This window comes from Bos grunniens, chromosome 16 (genome assembly GCF_055505025.1).
Source record: "Bos grunniens cultivar Pamir isolate PY7600 chromosome 16, Bosgru_T2T1.0, whole genome shotgun sequence".
Classification (NCBI taxonomy): domain Eukaryota; kingdom Metazoa; phylum Chordata; class Mammalia; order Artiodactyla; family Bovidae; genus Bos; species Bos grunniens.
The window spans coordinates 26,226,788-26,248,411 of record NC_141180.1 but is presented as its reverse complement, the minus strand read 5'-3'; the positions used below and the strand labels follow the sequence as shown (position 1 = coordinate 26,248,411).

The following is a 21,624-nucleotide window of genomic DNA, read 5'->3' as shown; positions in this document are numbered from 1 at the left end:
GAAGGAAATGAGGGTGTTAGCCATGCATATATCTATGAAAACAATATGAACAGAGGGAAAAGCAAGTGCAAAGGCCCTATGGCAGAAAGCAGTCTGATGACTTCATGGAACAAGGAGCCCAGTGTGATTGAGGCAGAGTGACTGAGGAGATTCATAGGAAAAAAACAGGTCAGCAGGGTAACAGAAGCCATTCATGATAGTTTTTTCAGCCACTGTGATTAGGTTCCACTTTTCTTAAGGGTGAGGAGGGAAGTCACTGGATAATTCTGATAAAAGACATGGCAGGTGAATATGTAGAAATATGCAATATGCCAGATGTAAAGAACTGCTATGGAGAAAAATAGAAACAAGGGAAAAGAAATGGTGCAGTGCACCAGAAAAAAAAGAGACAGAGAGTGGACCTAAATAAATAAAATTAGAAATAAGAGAAGTTACAACCAATATCATAGAAATACAAACAATCATAACAGAATATTAAGAATAATAATACAACAACAAATTGGATCACCTAGAGGAAATGGATAAATTCCAAGAAACATACCACCTTTCAAGGCTAAATCAGGAAGAAACAGGAAATCCAAACGGACCAGTAATGAAATTGAATCAGTAATTTAAAAAAAACTACCAATAAACAAAAGTCCAAGAACAGACAGCTTCACAGGGAATTCTACCAAACATTTAAAGACAGGTTAATTCGTGTGCTTTTCAAACAATTCTGAAGTATTAAAGACTGTAGGGAATGCTTCCAAACTCATTCCACGAGGCCAGCATTATCCTGATACCAAAACAAGACAAAGACACTACAATAAAAATTACAGGCCAACATCCCTGATAAACTAGATGCAAAAACCCTCAGCAAAATATTAGAAAAGCAAATTCAACAATACATTAAAAGGTTCATACATCACAATCAAGTCGGACTCACTCCAGGGACATTTGCAAATCAATCAACATGATATACTACAAAACAGTAATAAAAATCATAGGATCAGCTCATTGGATAGAGAAAAGGTATTTAACAAAATTCAACATCTGTTCATGATAAGAACTCTTAACAGAGTGGGTACAGAAGGAACACACCTTAAATAATAAAAGTCATCTATGGCAAACCCATCTCTCTTAAAATATCAATGGCATTTTTCACAGAACTAGAACAAATAATCATAAAATGTGTACGGAATCACAAAAGACCCTGAATAAAGAAAGCAATCTTGAGGAAGAAGCAGGAGGTATCACACTCCCCAGCTTCAAATTATACTACAAAAATGTAATAATCAAATTAGTATTGTACTAGCACAAAATAGACACATGGATCAATTAACAAAATAGAAAACCCAGAAATAAACCCACCACATATATTTAACTAACACATGACAAAAGAGACAAGAATGGGAAAAAGAAAATTGGACAGTGCTAGGAAAATTGGACAGTTATTACACAAAAGAATGAAAATAGAACATTTTATCACTCCATATACAAAAATAAACAAAGTAGATTAAAGACTTAAATGCAAGGACTGAAACCATAATAGTTCTAGAAGAAAACTGGTTTTGTCTCCTCAGACAAGAGAAACAAAAGCAAAATTAAACAAAAAGGAGTATATCAAACTAAAAAGCACCTATACAATGAAGAGAACAATCAACAAAACAAAAAGGTAACCACTGAATGGGAGAAGATATTTTAAAATTATATATAAGGAGTTAATATCCAAAATTAAAAAAGAACTCATACAACTCAATATCAAAACAACTTGATTTTAAAATAGGCAGAGTACCTGAATAGGCATTTCTCCAAAGAAGACCTACAGATGACCAACAAGAACATGAAAAGATTTTCAACATCACTAACCATTAGAGAAATGCAAATGAAAACCATAATAATATCACCTCATATCTGTCAGAATGCCTATCATAAAAAAGACAAGAAATAACAAGTGTTGGCAAGGTTGTGAAGAAAAGGGAATCCTTGTGCACTGATGGGAATGTAGATTGGTGCAGCTAACTCTGGAAAACAATATGAAGATTCCTCAAAAAATTAACAATAGAACTATCATACAATCCAACAATTCCACTCCTGGGTGTTTATTAGAGAAAATGAAAACACTAATTTGTATGCACCTCACTGTTTGTTGTAGCACTATTTACAATAGCCAAGATATGGAAGCAATCTGTGTCCACTGACAGATGAATGGATAAAGAAGATGTTGTGTATATATAAAATGAAATATTAATCAGCCATAAAAAGAACAAAATCTTGCCACTTGTGATAACATGGATGGACCTAGATGGTATTACGTTAAATGAAATAAGTCAGACAAAGAAAGACAGTGTATTTTTCTTTCATTAAATAGAATCTAAAAAGCAAAACAAATAAATATAACAAAACAAAATCAGGCTCACAGATACAGAGAACAAATTATTGGTTGCCAAAGGGGAGGCTAGAAGGGTGATGAACAAAACAGATGATGGGGATTAAGAGGTACAAACTATCAATTATAAATAAGTCACAGGGATGTAATGTACAGCATAGGGACTATAGTCAGTAATATTATAACTTTGTATTGTTCCTAACCTATAAAACATAGAATTACTATCTTGTACACCTAAAACTGGGGCTTCCCCAGTGGCTCAGTGGTAAAGAATCTGCCAGCAAGGCAGAGACGTGGTTGACATGGGTTCAAACCCTGGGTCAGGAAGATTCCTTGGAGGAGGGCATGGCAACCCCCTCCAGTATTCTTGCCTGGAGAAACCCATGGACAAAGAAACCTGGCTGGCTATAGTCCACAGGGTCACAAAGAGTTGGACACAACTGAAGTGACTGAGCATGCATGTACAAACACCTACAACTAACATGATATTGCAAGCAAACTATACATCAATTCTTAATTGAAAAAAATAATAAATAGTTATACAACAGGGGAGGAACAAGGAACACTGTTGTTATTTTGCCCTTTTTCATCTTCTTTGCCTTTCTAACTCAACTGATTCTTTGAAGATCAACTCAAATAACATCTCCTCCAAGAAGCTGTCACTGAATCTCCCTCCCAAATTAGGTAAAAATTATCCTTTTCTGTGATCACATAGCACCATAAATAATCTTTTCTTACAGCACTTATCACACTGTATTTTGATACTCTGCTTACTGTGTTTTGAACAAACGCTATCAAAATGTTTGCTGGAGAAATGAAATGATGGATGGATAAATAGAATAAAAGACAGAGTGAACTGAAGTACAGAAAACAGTTCCTGAGGAGATATGGAATAGAAGTAGTGACAATGAAAATAAAAAGAGTCACGTGTTATAGACATTTAAAACATAAAATGACATTTCTGGGACTTCCCTGGTGGCATAGTACATAAGAATCCACTTGCCAATGCAGGGGACACCAGATCAATCCCTGCTCTGGGAGGATTTCACATGCCATGGAGCAATTAAGCCCATGCACTGCAACTTCTGAGCCCCTGCTCTAGAGACCACGAGCCACAACTCTTGAGCCCATGAGCCACAACTACTGAAGCCCACACACTCTAGGGCATGTAAATGGCAACTACTGAGCCTGTGTGCTGCAACTACTGAAGCCCCCACACCCTGGAGCCACACACTGCAACTATTGAGCCCTCATGCTACAACTACTGAAGCCTACGTGCCTAGAGCCTGTAGTCCATAAGAGAAGCCACATCATGAGAAGCCCATGTACTGCAAAGACGAGTAGCCCCCACTCATCACAACTAGATAAAGCCAGCACATAGCAACAAAGACTCAGTGCAATCAAAAATAAATAAATAAATATTAAAAAAATTTTAAATGACATATCTGATAAATTTATGAATATTAAAGTAGCCAAAGAGAAAAAGTCCCTTGAATGATCTCATGGGTTCTAGTAAATGGAAAGCTTAAGAAAAATAGGAATTCTTGTTTTTGTATCCATTCAGCCAGGCTTTGTCTTTTGGTTGGGGCATTCAACCCATTTACATTCAAGGTAATTATTGATAAGTATGATCCCGTTGCCATTTACTTTGTTGTTTTGGGTTTGAGTTTATAAACCTTTTCTGTGTTTCCTGTCTAGAGAAGATCCTTTAGCATTTGCTGAAGAGCTGGTTTGGTGGTGCTGAATTCTCTCAGCTTTTGCTCGTCTGTAAAGCTTTTGATTTATTCTTCATATTTGAAAGAGATCCTTGCTGGGTATAGTAATCTGGGTTGTAGATTTTTCTCTTTCATCACTTTAAGTATGTCCTGCCATTCCCTCCTGGTCTGAAGAGAATCTATTGAAAGATCAGCTATTATCCTTATTGGAATCTCCTTGTGTGTTACTTGTTGCTTTTTCCTTGCTGCTTTTAATATTTGCTCTTTGTGTTTGATATTCATTAATTTTATTAATATGTGTCTTGGGGTGTTTTGCCTTGGGTTTATCCTGTTTGGGACTCTGGGTTTCTTGGACTTGGGTGGCTATTTCCTTTCCCATTTTAGGGAAGTTTTCAACTATTATCTCCTCAAGTATTTTCTCATGACCTTTTTTGTCTTCTTCTTCTGAGACTCCTATGATTCAATGTTGGGGCATTTAACGTTGTCCAAGAGGTCTCTGAGGTTGTCCTCATTTCTTTTCATTCTTTTTCCTTTTTTCCTCTCTGCTTCATTTATTTCCACCATTCTATCTTCCACCTCACTTATCCTATCTTCTGCCTCAGTTATTTTACTGTTGGTTCCCTCCAGAGTGCTTTTAAATTCAGTTATTGCATTATTCATTATTCATTGTTTTTTATTTCTTCTAGGTCCTTGTTAAACATTTCTTGCATCTTCTTAATCCTTCTCTCTATTCTATTTATCTGTAACTCCATTTTGTTTTCAAGATTTTGGATCTTTACTGTCATTATTCTGAATTCATTTTCAGGTAGACTCCCTATCTCTTCCTCTTTTGTTTGGTTTGGTGGGCATTTATCATGTTCCTTTACCTGCTGAATATTTCTCTGCCTTTTCATTTTGTTTAGATTGCTAAGACCCCTATATATGCCGTCTACAAGAGATCCACCTCAAAACAAGGGACACATACAGACTGAAATTGAAGGGCTGGAAAAGATATCTCATGCAGTGGAGACCAAAAGAAAGCAGAAGTAGCAATACTCATATCAGATAAAATAGACTTCGAAATAAAGGCAGTGAAAAGAGACAAAGAAGGATACTACATAATGATCAAAGGATAAATACAAGAAGAAGATATAACAATTATAAATATACATGCACCCAACATAGGAGCACCACAATATGTAAGGCAAATGCTAACAAGTATGAAAGGGGAAATTAACAGTAACATGATAATAGTGGGAGACTTTAATACCCCACTCACAGCTATGGATAGATCAACTAAACAGAAAATTAGCAAGGAAACACAAACTTTAAATGATGCAATGGACCAGTTAGACCTAATTGATATCTATAGGACATTTCACCCCTAAAACAATGAATATCACCTTTTTCTCAAGTGCACATGAAACATTCTCCATGATAGATCACATCCTGGGCCATAAATCTAGTCTTGGTAAATTCAAAAAAATTGAAGTCATTTTAAGCATCTTTTCTGATGACAGTGCAGTAAGATTAGATGTCAACTACAGGAAAAGAACTATTAAAAATACAAACATATGGAGGTGAAACAACACGCTTCTGAATAACCAACAAATCACAGAAGAAATTAAAAAAGAAATCAAAATATGCATAGAAACGGATGAAAATGAAAACACAACAACCCAAAACCTACAGGATTCAGTAAAAGCAGTGCTAAGGGGAATATTCATAGCAGTACAAGCTTACCTCAAGAAACAAGAGAAAAATCATATAAATAACCTAACTTTACACCTAAAACTACTAGGAAAAGAAGAAATGAAGAACCCCAGGGTTAGTAGAAAGAAAGAAATCATAAAAATTAGGGCAGAAATAAATGAAAGAGAAACAAAGAAGATTATAGCAAAAATCAAAAAAACTAAAAGCTGGTTCTTTGAGAAGATACATAAAATAGACAAATCATTAGCCAGACTCATCAAGAAACACAGGGAGATGAATCAAATCAACAGAATTAGAAATGAAAATGGAGAAGTCACAATAGATAACACAGAAATACAAAGGATCATAAGGGACTACTATCAGCAATTATATGCCAATAAAATGGACAACTTGGAAGAAATGGACAAATTCTTAGAAAAGTATAACCTTCCAAAACTGAATCAGGAATAGAAAATCTTCACAGACCCATCACAAGCATGGAAATCAAAACCGTAGTCAAAAATTTTCCAACAAACAAAAGCCCAGGACCAGATGGCTTCGCAGGTGAATTCTACCAAAAATTTAGAGAAGAGCTAAAAACTATCCTACTCAAACTCTTCCAGAAGATTGCAGAGGAAGGTAAACTGCCAAACTCATTCTATGAGGCCACCATCACCCTAATACCAAAATGAGACAAAGATGCCACAAAAAAAGAAAACTACAGGCCAATATCACTGATGAACATAGATACAAAAATTCTCAACAAAATTCTAGCAAACAGACTCCAACAACATATTAAAAAGATCATATATCATGACCAAGTGGGCTTTATCCCAGGGAAGCAAGGATTCTTCAATATTTATAAGTCAATCAATGTGATATACCACATTAACAAATTGAAAGATAAAAAGCATATGATTAACTCAATAGATGCAGAGAAAGCCTTTGACAAAATTTAACATCCATTTATGATTAAAAAAAAAAAAAAACTCTAGAAAGCAGGCATAGAAGGAACATACCTCAACACAATATAAGCCATGTATGATAAACCCACAGCAAACATTATCCTCAATGGTGAAAAATTGAAAGCATTTCCCCTAAAGTCAGGAACAAGAGAAGGGTGCCCACTCTCACCACTACTATTCAACATAGTTTTGGAAGTTTGGGCCACAGCAATCAGAGAAGAAAAAGGAATAAAAGGAATCCAGATTGCAAAAGAAGAAGTAAAACTCTCACTGTTTGCAGATGACATGATCCTCTACATAGAAAACCCTAAAGACTCCACCAGAAAATTACTAGAGCTAATTAATGAATATAGTAAAGTTGCAGGATATAAAATTAACACACAGAAATCCCTTGCATTCCTATACACTAACAATGAGAAAACAGAAAGAGAAATTAAGGAAACAATTCCATTCATCATTGCAATGAAAAGAATAAAATATTTAGGAATAAACCTACCTAAATAAACAAAAGACCTATATATAGAAAACTATAAAACACTGATGAAAGAAATCAAAGATGACACAAATAGATGGAGAAATATACCATGTTCATGGATCAGAAGGATCAATACAGTGAAAATCAGTATACTACCCAAAGCAATCTATAGATTCAATGCAATCCCTATCAAGCTACCAACAGTATTCTTCACAGAGCTAGAACAAATGATTTCACAATTTATATGGAAATACAAAAAACCTCGAATGGCCAAAGCAATCTTGAGAAAGAAGAATGGAACTGGAGGAATCAACCTACCTAACTTCAGACTTTACTACAAAGCTACAGTCATCAAGACAGTATGGTACTGGCACAAAGACAGAGATATAGACCAATGGAACAAAATAGAAAGCCCAGAGATAAATCCACACATCTATGGACACCTTATCTTTGACAATGGAGGCAAGAATATACAATGGAGAAAAGACAATCTCTTTAACAAATGGTGCTAGGAAAACTGGTCAAACACTTGCAAAAGAATGAAACTAGAACACTTTCTAACACCACACACAAAAATAAACTCAAAGTAGATTAAAGATCTAAACGTAAGGCCAGAAACTATAAAACTCCTAGAGAAAACCATAGGCAAAATACTCTGACATAAATCACAGCAGGATCCTCTATGACCCAGCTCCCAGAATATTGGAAATAAAAGGAAAAATAAACAAATGGGACCTGATTAAACTTAAAAGCTTTTGCACAACGAATGAAACTATAAGCAAGGTGAAAAGACAGCCTTCAGAATGGGAGAATATAATAGCAAATGAAGCAACTGACAAAGAATTAATCTCCAAAATATACAAGCAGCTCATGCAACTCAGTTCCAGAAACATAAATGACCCAATCAAAAAATAGGCCAAAGAACTAAACAGACATTTCTCCAAAGAAGACATACAAATGGCTAACAAACACATGAAAAGATGCTTAACAAGAGAAATGCAAATCAAAACCACAATGAGGTACCATCTCACACCAGTTAGAATGGCTGCTATCAAAAAGTCTACAAACAATAAATGCTGGAGAAGGTGAGGAGAAAAGGGAACCCTCTTACACTGTTGGTGGGAATGCAAACTAGTACAGCCACTATGGAGAACAATGTGGAGATTCCTTAAAAAACTGGAAATAGAACTAACATATGACCCAGCAATCCCACTGCTGGGGATACACACCAAGAAAACCAGAATTGAAAGAGACACGTGTACCCCATTGTTCATCACAGCACTGTTTACAATAGCTAGGACATGGAAGCAACCTAGATGTCCATCGACAGATGAATGGATAAGAAATCTGTGGTACACATACACAATGGACTATTACTCAGCTACAGAAAAGAATGCATTTGAATCAGTTCTAATGAGTTGGATGAAACTGGAGCTTATTAAACAGAGTGAAGTAAGTCAGAAAGAAAAACACCAATACTGTATAATAATGCATATATATGGAATTTATAAAGATGGTAACAATGACCCTATATGCAAGACAGATAAAGAGACACAGATGTAAAGAACAGACTTTTGGACTCTTGTGGGAGAAGGCGAGGATGGGATGATTTGAGAGAATATCACTGAAACATGTATATGACCATATGTGATATAGATTGCCAGTCCAGGTTCAATGCATGAGACAGGGCACTCAGGGCTGGTGCACTGGTACAAGCCTGAGGGATGGGATGGGGAGGCAGGTAGGAGAGGGGTTCAGGATGGGGGACACATGTATACCCACGGCTGATTCATGTGAATGTATGCCAAAAACCACTACAATATTGTAAAGTAATTAGCCTCCAATTAAAATATTTTACACAAATGAATTATTTTACACAAAAAAAAGAAAAGAAAAACAGGAATTCTTAAATGAGGAGCTTCTTTGGAAAAGTTATTATAATCACCAAGTCTAATTCATTCATCCATTTTAGCAGCCTTTTATTGAACTTTTTCTAAATTTCACTCCCTGTGATAGTGATTGCCAATGATTCAGTGGAAACGTGTCAGTGATTGTGATGAAGTCCTAAGTGAACATTGAGAGTTTTTATAAAACTTTCCAAATTTATTTTAGTTTTTGTGAGTTAGCTAAATATGAAAAGTAATTTGGTACCTACTCTCTTCCCTCCGATTTCCTCATAACACATTTGGTTTCTAAATGTTAAGCCCATGAGCCACAACTACTGAAGCCCATATACTCTAGGGCACATAAGCTCCAACTACTGAACCTGTATGCTGGAGCTACTGAAGCCCCCACACCCTGGAGCTGCACAACACAACTACTGAGCCCACATGCTACAACTACTGAAGTCCATGTGCCTGGAGCCTGTACTCTATAACTGTGATAAGAACTGATAAGAAAAAGACTTGATAATCAAGATCTCTGCCCTCTAAGATATATAGGTATAAGACTATACAAAGACTATAAGATGTATAGGTATCAGTTCAGTTCAGTTCAGTTCAGTCGCTCAGTAATGTCCGACTCTTTGTGACCCCATGAATCGCAGCACACCAGGCCTCCCTGTCCATCACCAACTCCTGAAGTTTATTTACCCAAACTCATGTCCATCGAGTTGGTGATGCCATCCAACCATCTCATCCTCTGTCGTCCCCTTCTCCTCCTGCTCCCAATCCCTCCCAGCATCAGCGTCTTTTCCAATGAGTCAACTCTTTGCATGAGGTGGCCAAAGTATTGGAGTTTCAGCTTCAGCATTAGTCCGTCCAATGAACACCCAGAACTGATCTCCTTTAGGATGGACTGGTTGGATCTCTTTGCAGTCCAAGGGACTCTCAAGAGTCTTCTCCAACACCACAGTTCAAAAGCATCAATTCTTCAGCCTTCAGCTTTCTTCACAGTCCAACTCTCACATCCATACATGACCACTGGAAAAACCATAGCCTCGACTAGACAGACCTTTGTTGGCAAAGTAATGTCTCTGCTTTTGAATATGCTATCTAGGTTGATGATAACTTTCCTTCCAAGGAGTAAGCCTCTTTTAATTTCATGGCTGCAATCACCATCTGCAGTGATTTTGGAGCCCAAACAAATAAAGTCATATATAGGTATGCTGCTGCTGCTGCTAAGTCACTTCAGTCGTGTCCGACTCTGTGCAACCCCACAGACGGCAGCCCACAAGGCTCTGCCGTCCCTGGGATTCTCCAGGCAAGAACACTGGAGTGGGTTGCCATTTCCTTCTCCAATGCATGCAAGTGAAAAGTCAAAGTGAAGTTGCTCAGTCATGTCCGACTCAGCGACCCCATGGACTGCAGCCCACCAGGCTCCTCCGTCCATGGGATTTTCCAGGCGAGAGTACTGAAGTGGGGTGCCATTGCCTTCTCCATATATAGGTATAAGACTATACAAAGACTATACAAAGCAAGGCTATAGTACTACTGTACTGAAGTAATATTTGATGGTACTATTGTATAGCTGAACATGCAGGACTTTTTCATTGTTACTATCTAGTTTATTTAAACCAAACTGTGATAATACAGAGAGACTGAGGGGGCAGCTGCTCAGATCTTTGTGGATTACAGATGCAAACTGGCTGGAGAGAAGTCAATAACAGACTAATCAGTTGCATAAATACACAGAATGTAAGACACAAGACATTTCACAGCTTTTTGCTTCCAATGTAAACTGTATGTTACAACTTTACATTTTAAATTACTGCTCCACATATTCTGTAACAATAGCTAAGAATGTAATAGTTCTATCCCCCTGACATAAGCAGACATTGGAGAAAAGTGCAAGAGCTTCTAAGTCAAAGGGTCCTGTATTCCAGCTTTGCATCTAGATATCTGGGACCCTGAGAAAACTATCTCAATTCTGTAAACCTGGCTTTCTTTATTTGTAAAGAGAGAAACACGGAGAGAGAGAGAGAGAGAGAATAAAACCTACTTTTTAAGGTTAAAAAATATAATGAGATAATATAAGGGAAAACATCTACAATGATAACTTAGAATATTAGGTGCTTCAACAATATCATTTGGCTTCCTTCTCTTTTAGTCCAAAGTTCATGTCTGGCAGAGATTTAAAATTTCTATCAGCCTCACTTTTATACTTGTGTGTTTTTCATGTTGTAATGCACACTGTTAGTTTTATTTCCCAGAGAAAATTATTTCTAACTTCAACATCTAGAGATCAAATGTATTATCAGAAAATGGCAGGGAAGAGAGTATGTACTTTTAAATTAGTAATTTAAAATTACTTTTTAAATTTAGCTAACTCACAAAACTAAAATAAATTTTGAAAGCTTTAATACAAACTGTCAATGTTCACTTAGGACTTCATCAGGATCACTGCCACTGAATTATTGACAAAGCCACATATAGAAATAGAGATAGCCCTTCAAAGAGTTGGTTCAGTCTCTCTCCTTGGAACATTTCTGCTTTTTATGGCTGCAAGTACTTTTTTCAATGTACTTTTAAAGAGAGAGAAACTAATCTGGAGCCCTTTGATTCAAAAAGTCATATAGAGGCAGTCTCAGTTAATCCAGTGACTCTTTCTAATGATCATTAAATGAGAACAAAGAAAAATGTGCCTACAGCAAAACAAAACCAGGGTTTTGTTTTTTGTCAGCCTCTTGACAAATCTGTATGCAGGTCAGGAAGCAACAGTTAGAACTGGACATGGAACAACAGACTGGTTCCAAATAGAAAAAGGAGTATGTCAAGGCTGTATATTGTCACCCTGCTTATTTAACTTATATGCAGAGTACATCATGAGAAACGCTGGGCTAGATGAAGCACAAACTGGAATCAATATTGTCAGGAGAAATATCAATAACCTCAGATATGCAGATGACACCACCCTTAGGGTAGAAAGTGAAAAAGAACTAAAGAGCCTCTTGATGAAAGTGAAAGAGGAGAGTGAAAAAGTTGGCTTAAAGCTCAACATTCAGAAAACTAAGATCATGGCATCTGGTCCCATTCAGTCCAGTTCAGTTCACTTCAGTCACTCAGTCGTGTCCGACTCTTTGCGACCCCATGAATCACAGCACGCCAGGCCTCCCTGTCCATCACCCACTCCCGGAGTTCACTCAAACTCACACCCATCGAGTCAGTGATGCCATCCAGCCATCTCATCCTCTGTCGTCCCCTTCTCCTCCTGCCCCCAATCCCTCCCGGCATCAGTATTTTCCAATGAGTCAACTCTTCGCATGAGGTGGCCAAAGTACTGGAGTTTCAGCTTTAGCATCATTCCTTCCAAAGAAATCCCAGGGCTGATCTCCTTCAGAATGGACTGGTTGGATCTCCTTGCAGTCCAAGGGACTCTCAAGAGTCTTCTCCAACACCACAGTTCAAAAGCATCAATTCTTCGGTGCTCAGCCTTCTTCATTACTTCATGGCAAATAGATGGGGAAACAGTAGCAGACTTTATTTTGGGGGGCTCCAAAATCACTGCAGATGGTAACTGCAGCCATGAAATTAAAAGACGCTTACTCCTTGGAAGGAAAGTTATGACCAACCTAGATAGCATTTTCAAAAGCAGAGACATTACTTTGCCAGCAAAGGTCTGTCTAGTCGAGGCTATGGTTTTTCCAGTGGTCATGCATGGATATGAGAGTTGGACTATAAAGAAAGCTGAGCACCGAAGAATTGATGCTTTTGAACTGTGGTGTTGGAGAAGACTCTTGAGAGTCCCTTGGACTGCAAGGAGATCCAACCAGGCCATCTTAAAGGAAATCAGTCCTGAATATTCACTGGAAGGACTGATGTTGAAGCTGAAACTCTAATACTTTGGCCACCTGATGCGAAGAGCTGACTCATTTGAAAAGACCCTGATGCTGGGAAAGATTGAAGGAGGGAGGAGAAGGGGATGACAGAGGATGAGATGGTTGGATGGCATCACTGACTCAATGATCATGAGTTTGAGTAAACTCCAGGAGTTGGTGACGGACAGAGAAGCCTGGCATGCTGCAGTCCATGGGGTTGCAAAAAGTCAGACATGACTGAGTGATTGAACTGAGTATGCAATCTGAACTGAACTGAGAGTCAAAAGCGAAAGTGAAATTAAAAGTGAAAGGTGCTCAGTCGTGTCCCCTTCTCCAGGGGATCTTCCTAATCCAGGTCTCCCACGTTGCAGGCAGATTCTTTACTGGCTGAGCCACCAGGGAAGCTGAAGAATACTGGAGTGGGTAGCCAAACCCTTCTCTTTGTGACCCCATGGACAATACAGTCAATGGAATTCTCCAGGCCAGAATATTTGAGTGGGTAGCCTTTCCCTTCTCCAGGGAATCTTCCCAACCCAGGGATCGAACCCTGGTCTCCCACATTGCAGGCAGATTCTTTACCAGCTGAGCCACCAAGGAAGCCCAATACAGGAGTGTGTAGCCAAATCCTTCTCCAGTGGATCTTCCCCACCCAGGAATTGAACTAGGGTCTCCTACATTCCAGACAGATTCTTTACCAGCTGAGCTACTAGAGATTTGTCCAGAAAAAAACACAATCACACTGTATTTGAATACTGCTGCATTAGTGCAATGTGAAAGCTTTGCTCCCCTTGCCCCCGACTTTCTGCTTCCTATAGATAAGTGGTTTTGTGTCTGGAAAGGAAAAGATATACATCTTACAAGGTTGAATCTATATTAATCCGTCAACTTAAGTGACACAGGAAAAATATTTTAAGGCACAATGCTTAGCTTTGAAGAAGAAATGATGCGACGACAGCAGGAAGGATTCAAGGGAACCTTCCCTGATGCGAGAAAGCAAGAGATACGGATGGGTCAGATGGCGATGGGAGGTGCTATGGGCATAAACAACAGAGGCGCCATGTCCCCTGCTCCTGTGCCAGCTGGTACTCCAGGTCCTCCAGGACCAGCCACTATGATGCCAGATGGAACCTTGGGATTGACCCCACCAACAACTGAACGCTTTGGCCAAGCTGCTACAATGGAAAGAATTGGGGCAATTGGTGGAACCCCTCCTGCCTTCAACCGTGCAGCTCCTGGAGCTGAATTTGCTCCAAACAAATGTCACCAATACTAATAAAACTGCAGTGTCTAGTTTCCCAAAGCCCTTAAAAGAAGGACCCTTTTTGGACTTAATCGAATTCTACTCTGGAAAAGTGTTAGGGATTCCTCCCAATAGTTTAGGTCTTCCCTGCCTGTAGTACTCTAGGGACTATGTTGGAGGCAGAGGGTAAGGGAGGGGTGATATTTAACAAATCAGTTCTATGTGGTATATCCTTTCACTAATCAATTCTGTGTGGTGCATTCCTAAAATCTCATGTGATTGTTGAGAGCCTGCGAGGGCCAGGGAGCCATGACAAAATGGATCCAGTTAGAGCCCCCATTAATCTTAATCATTCCACTCTTTGTCCACCCTGTTCTATTTGCTTTCTTGTTCTTACACCCCCCTCGCCAACCCCAATCGGTAAAGAATCTGCCTGCAATGCTGGAGACCTGGGTTCGATTCCTGGGTCAGAAGATCCCCTGGAGAAGGAAATGGCAACCCACTCCAGTATTCTTGCCTGGAGAATCCCATAGACAGAGGAGCCTGGCAGGCTACAGTCCATGGGGTCGCAAGAGTCGGACACGACTTAGTGCACTGCCTCTCTTAGCTTTGAGGAGATAAGTTATGCAGGTATATAGCTTCTAGGAGCTATCAGGGAAGCCCATTATCACCAAAACTAGGATCTAATAGAAAAACCTGTAATCACTTTTTAAAATCCAGATGCGTATCAGAATTATCTTGAAATTTTTTGAAAAATACAAATGCTCAGGTATTGCTTTTCTCCCCAGTGCTCCAGATATGTTTCTAATGAGCTGTTATGTTTAAAAACTAGACTATATGATGACCTTTTACTTTTATCTAGTTTGTTTCACTTTATTTCATATGCAGTGCTTAATTTTTTATGTTCTCCAATTTTTCCATCTCTTCTCTTTTTTTGATGTTCTTTTAAGCCTTTATCAAGTGTAGTAGAAAAGCTTTTGTATACATATATAAAAATATGTATAATATATATATCTTTTACAAAATTTATAAGTTTTTGCCTAATTAAAAAAATTATGACATTTTGACTCCACTTGTTTGATCTAGTATGAATAGAATGCTAGATTTCTAATTAAAAAATAGATATGCAACAAGGTTTACTGCATAGCATAGGGAATATCTTATAAGGGATATCTATAGTCAATATCTTATAAGAACTTATGATGGAAAATAACTTCAAAAATAATATATGTGTATTTTTATAACAATCATCTTGCTGTGTACCTGAAACATTTCAATTGTACTTCAATAAATTATATATATTTATTTTAAAAATTGAAAAAAAAAATGTAGGGAAATGGGAATACTGCATCACTAATCATATCACTAGTTTTTCCAGGAGATCCACATTCTATACCAAACAGGCAAGGCTGGAATCAGGTTACGTGGGGCCCAAAGCTTATACAGGAGAGGTCTCATTTAAGAAAAAGAATTTTTAAAATATGACTATAAAATCAGGTAAAAAGTGAATATTTATTAAGAAAAATAAGAGCAATTACTTTAAAAAAAGTAAAAGAAGGCCAAAAAATACAATGACATAATCCAGAAAATAACTTTTTATTAATTATATGTTTCTATAATACTATTTTCCTACATTTTCCTGTTTTCTAGCCAGCTACTCTTTTTTTCTTTTTTAGAATTTGCTTTCTTATTTTTTATTAATATGTAATTGACATATAATAAGTTTCAAGGGCACAACATAAATGATTCAATATTTGTATATATTGTGAAGTGATCACCACAATAAGTCTAGTTAACATCTATCACCAAGAATACTTACACATTTTTTCTTGTGATGAGAACTTTTAAGATATATTCTCTAGGAATTTTCAAATATACAATACAGTATTTATTAACTATAGTCACCATCAGGTACTTTACATCTCCAAAACTTATTTATTTAATAAACAGAAGTTTGTACCTTTTACCACCTTCATCCATTTCACCTACCACCACCCTACATCTGGAAACCACCAATCTATATTCTCTGTATCTATGAGTCTGAGCGTTGCGCCGGGGGCAGGTGTAGGTGGGTGTGGGAGGTTTATTCTACAAATAAGTGAGACCATACAAATGGCAAAATCTCCTTCCTTTTTTGGCTGAGTAATATTCCATTTTATATATGTATAGTCATACATATATATGAGACTATCATTTCCCCATTGTATTCTTTGCTCCTTTGTCATAAATTAATTGATATATATATATATCTGAATTTCTATCTGTCTGACATGTATATCTGCCTGGGATTTCTAACAATGATCTTTGTGTTTGTTTTTATGCCAATACAATGCTGTTTGGATTACCAGTTTTGTAATACAGTTTGAAATTAGGAATCCTGTTGTCCCCTGTTTTGTTCTTCTTTCACACGCTTTCTTCAGCTATTTGGGGTTTTCTGTGGTTCTATACAAATTTTAGGATTGTTAATTCTATTTTTGTGAAAAATATTATTGGGTATTTTATAGGGATTGAATTTAATCTATAGTACTTCAGATATTTTAACACTATTACTTTTCTAACCCATAAGCATGAAATATCTTTCATTTGTATTTTCTTTGATTCCTTTCATCAATATCTTATACTTTTCTCTATACAGATCTTTCAATTTATTCCTAAATTTTTAAATTTTTGGCTGTATTTGTAAATGAAATTGATTTCTTAATTTCTCTGATAGTTCATTTTACTGAATAGAAATGCAGCAGACTTTTGTAAATTGATTTTATATTCTGCAATTTTAGTGAATTTGTTATTAGTTCTGATAATTTTTTGGTGAAGTCCTTAGTGTTTTCTATCTATAATATGTCATTTGCAAATATTTACTGTTTTATTTCTTCTTTTCTGATTGATGCCTTCTGTTTATTTATTTTTGCCTAATTGCCCTTCCTAGGACTACCAATACTATGTTGAATAAAAGCAGTAAGAGTCAATATCCTTGTCTTGTTCCCAAGCTTAAAGGAACTATGGACTTTTCATATATGGCTTTATTATGTTGAGATATGTTCCCTCTATACCCACACTTAAAAGTTTTATCATAACTGGATGCTGATTTTGTCAAATATTTTTTCTATATCTTGAGATGATCATATTTTATCCTTTATTTTGTTAATGTGGTTTATCATATTGATTGATTCACAGTTGGTGAGTTATCCTTGTATACCTGGAATAAATTCCATTTGATCATGCTATATGATCCTTTTAATGTATTATTGAATTTTATTTGCTAAATATTTTGTTGAGTATTTAGCATTTATGTTCATCAGAGATACTGAGCTACAATTTTGTCTTCTCATGGTGTTTTTGGCTGGTTTTGGTAACCAGGTAATCCTTGTCTTGTAAAATGTTTGAAAGTATTCTATGCTCTTCAATTTTTCAGAAGAGTTTGAGAATTGATATTAATTCTTTAAATGTTTGGTAGAATTCACCACTGAAGTCATTTGTTGTTGTTGTTCAGTGGCTAAGTCATTTACAATTATTTTAATCCCATGGACCATAGCATTCCAGGCTCCTCTGTCCTCCACTAACTCCTGGAGTTTGCTCAGGTTCATGTCCATTGAGTCAGTGATGCTATCTAACATTTTATCCTTCACTACCCCTTTTATCCTTTTGCCTTCAATCTTTCCCATCACCTGGGTCTTTTTCAATGAGTTGGCTCTTCACATCAGGTGGCCAAATTATTGGAGCTTCAGCTTTAGCAACCGTTCTTCCAATGAATATTCAGGGTTGATTTCCTTTAGGATTGACTGGTTTGATCTTCTTGCAGTCCAAAGGATCCTAGACCTGGAGCTGACTGTGGATCAGATCATGAGTTCCTTATTGCAAAATTCAGGCTTAAGTTGAAGAAAGTAGGAAAAACCACTAGGCCATTCAGGTATGACCTAAATTAAACTCTTTATGATTCTACAGTGGAGGTAATCAAGAGATTTAAAGGATTAGCTCTGGTAGACAGAGCGCCTGAAGAACTACGGGCGAACTTCATTACATTGTATAGGAGACAGTAGCCAAAACCATCCCAAAGAAAAAGAAATGCAAGAAGACAAAGTGGTTGTCTGAGGAGGCTTTACAAATAGCTGAGGAAAGAAGAGAGAAAAAAGGCAAGGGAGAATGGGAAAGATATATTCAACTGAATGCAGAGTTTCAGCGAATAGCAAGGATAGATAAAAAGGCCTTCTTAAATGAACAATGCAAAGAAATAGAGGAAAACAATAGAATAGGAAAGACTAGAGATATCTTCAAGAAAACTGGAGATATCAAGGGAACATTCATGCAAGGATGGGCATGATAAAGGACAGAAACAATAAGGACCTAACATAAGCAGAAGAGATGGCAAGAATACACAGAAGAACTATACAAAAAAGGTCTCAATGACACAGATAACAACAATGGTGTGGTCACTCACCTTGAGCTGGGCATCCTCGAGTGTGAAGGCATCTAGTCTTTTCTTTGTCAGGAGGCTCATGATTACTGAGTCCATTTCCTTATTCATTATTAGTCTGTTCAAATTTTCTATTTCTTCATGATTCAGTCTTGGAAAATTGTATGTTACTAGGAATTTATCTATTTCTTCTAGGTTGTCCAATTTATTGGCACACAATTGGTCATCAGTTCAGTTCAGTTCAGTCGCTCAGTCGTGTCTGACTCTTTGCAACCCCATGAATCGCAGCACGCCAGGCTTCCCTGTCCATCACCAACTCCCGGAGTTCACTCAGACTCATATCCATCGAGTCAGTGATGCCATCCAGCCATCTCATCCTCTGTTGTACCCTTCTCCTCCTGCCCCCAATCCCTCCCAGCATCAGAGTCTTTTCCAATGAGTCAACTCTTCACATGAGGTGGCCAAAGTACTGGAGTTTCAGCTTTAGCATCATTCCTTCCAAAGAAATCCCAGGGCTGATCTCCTTCAGAATGGTCTGGTTGGATCTCCTTGCAGTCCAAGGGACTCTCAAGAGTCTTCTCCAACACCACAGTTCAAAAGCATCAATTCTTCAGTGCTCAGCCTTCTTCACAGTCCAACTCTCACATCCATACATGACCACAGGAAAAACCATAGCCTTGACTAGATGAACCTTTGTTGGCAAAGTAATGTTTCTGCTTTTGAAAATGCTATCTAGGTTGGACATAACTTTCCTTCCAAGGAGTAAGCGACTTTTAATTCCATGGCTGCAATCACCATCTGCAGTGATTTTGGAACCCAGAAAAATAAAGTCTGACACTGTTTCCACTGTTTCCCCATCTACTTCCCATGAAGTGATGGGACTGGATGCCATGATCTTCTTTTTCTGAATGTTGAGCTTTAAGCCAACTTTTTCACTCTCCACTTTCACTTTCATCAAGAGGCTTTTTAGTTCCTCTTCACTTTCTGCCATAAGGGTGGTGTCATCTACATATCTGAGATTATTGATATTTCTCCCGGCAATCTTGATTCCAGCTTGTGCTTCTTCCAGCCCAGCATTTCTCATGATGTACTCTGCATATAAGTTAAATAAGCAGGGTGACAATATACAGCCTTGATGTACTCCTTTTCATATTTGGAACCAGTCTATGTAGTCTCATAATTTTTTGTATTTCTATAGTACCTATTGGAACATCTCCTCTTTCAATTCTGATTTTATTTGAGTCCTCTCTTATTTTGGTGACAGTTTATATACTTTGTTTTCTTAGCTAAAGGTTTGTATATTGGGGGTGTTTTTTTTAATTGTTCTTCATTTCATTGCTCTTTTCTAGTCCCTATTTCATTTATTAGGGATTCCCAGGTGGCTCAGAAGGTAAAGCATCTGCCTGTGATGCAGGACACCCAGATTCAGTCCCTGGGTCAGGAGGATCCCCTGGAGAAGGAAATGGAAACCCATTCCAGTACTCTTGCCTAGAAAATTCCATGGATGGAGGAGCCTGGGGGGCTACAGTCCATGGGGTCACAAAGAGTTAGACATGACTGAGCAACTTCACTTTGATCTTTACAATTTCCTTCCTTCTACCAACTTTAGGGTTCATTTCTTCTTTCTATAGTTCCTTGAGGTGTAAAACTTGTTTATTTGAGATCATTCAAATTTCTTAATAAAAAATTTATCACTCTGAATTTCCCTTTAGAATTGCTTTTGCTGCATTCCATAATTTTTGGTATGTTGTGTTTCCATTTTTTCAAGGTACTTTTTAATTTCCCTTTTGATTTCTCCTTTGACTCTTTAGTTGTTCAGTAGTATGTTGTTTAATCTCTACATATCTGTGAATTTTCCGTTTTTCTTCTTGTAATTATTTTCTGGTTTCATACCATTGTGGTTGGAAAAGATAATTATATGAGTCAATCACCTTAAATCTAGTACAGCTTGTTTTATAGCTTAACATATGATCTACCCTGAAATACATTCCATGTGTGCTTAAGAATGTGTATTCTGTTGCTTTTGAACAGAATGTTCTGCATAGGTCTGTTAAGTCTATATTTTCTAATATAGAAAATATTAGAAATTTTTCTATATGTTGTTTAAGGTCCATATTCCCTTGCTGGTTTTCTGTTGACAGTAATCAAAACAGCATGGTACTGGCATAAAAGCAGACACACTGAAATGATGGAACTGAATAGAGACCCCAGATATAAACTCACCCATATATAGCCAACTAATACAACAATGGAACCAAGAATATACAATGGGGAAAGGATAATCTCTTCAATAAATGTATTGCTCAAATAAACAAAAACTCTTTGGTAACTTTAGTAATTTCAAAATATTAAAGGAGTCCCAAACTAAAAAGTTTGGGGATCACTAATATACACATACAAATAAGTCTCTTCCCCTTACCTATTTATTCCTCCAGTCACCATTTTCCCTGACCAGAGGCAACCCCTCTTGATAGTTTCCTATGTGTTACATGTGTATGTAAGTAAATGTATCATGTATTTTTTTCTTTTTATAAACAGCAGTTTATTATGCACACTGACCGAGAATTCTGAAATGAGGAAAAGTAGTTACCATCATTTCGTAACACTTTTCAACTCTTCCTTCTCCATGTCCTTGGAAACACATTGTGTGTCTACTCTTCCAGAAATTACTGAGTCTTTCAAAGCCACACACACTTTTCTTTGGATGCCCATCTGCCAATGACAGGGTGAGAAAAATGTATATCATATCTATGATTATAAGAAAATTTCCATTTGTAATATTTTTAATATCACCTTATCTTTGAGCTGGTAAGACAGTTCTACACTTGATCTTAGCCAAAAGGCCGAGAAGCGATGAGACAGTTCTAAATAATTAGAACACTAAGTCACTTTCTTCTCTTCAGGGGTGTAGTAACAATGCCAACATAACCAGAATGTAACCCAAAGACATATATGAAATCTAGCCAAAGAAAATATCCTTCTTTAACTGTCTCTGGTACATTCTTAATTATTTCTAACTTAAAG

General features: G+C 37.2%; 1 protein-coding gene and 1 pseudogene across 7 annotated transcripts in view; both read right to left on the bottom strand.

Moving 5' to 3' along the window:
• The window catches only part of AADACL3 (arylacetamide deacetylase like 3), a 155,403-nt gene that overhangs the window by 28,656 nt on the left and 105,123 nt on the right, over positions 1 to 21,624 (bottom strand). The window lies entirely within an intron of this gene.
• LOC147356366 (U2 spliceosomal RNA) lies at positions 21,322 to 21,455 on the bottom strand (annotated as a pseudogene).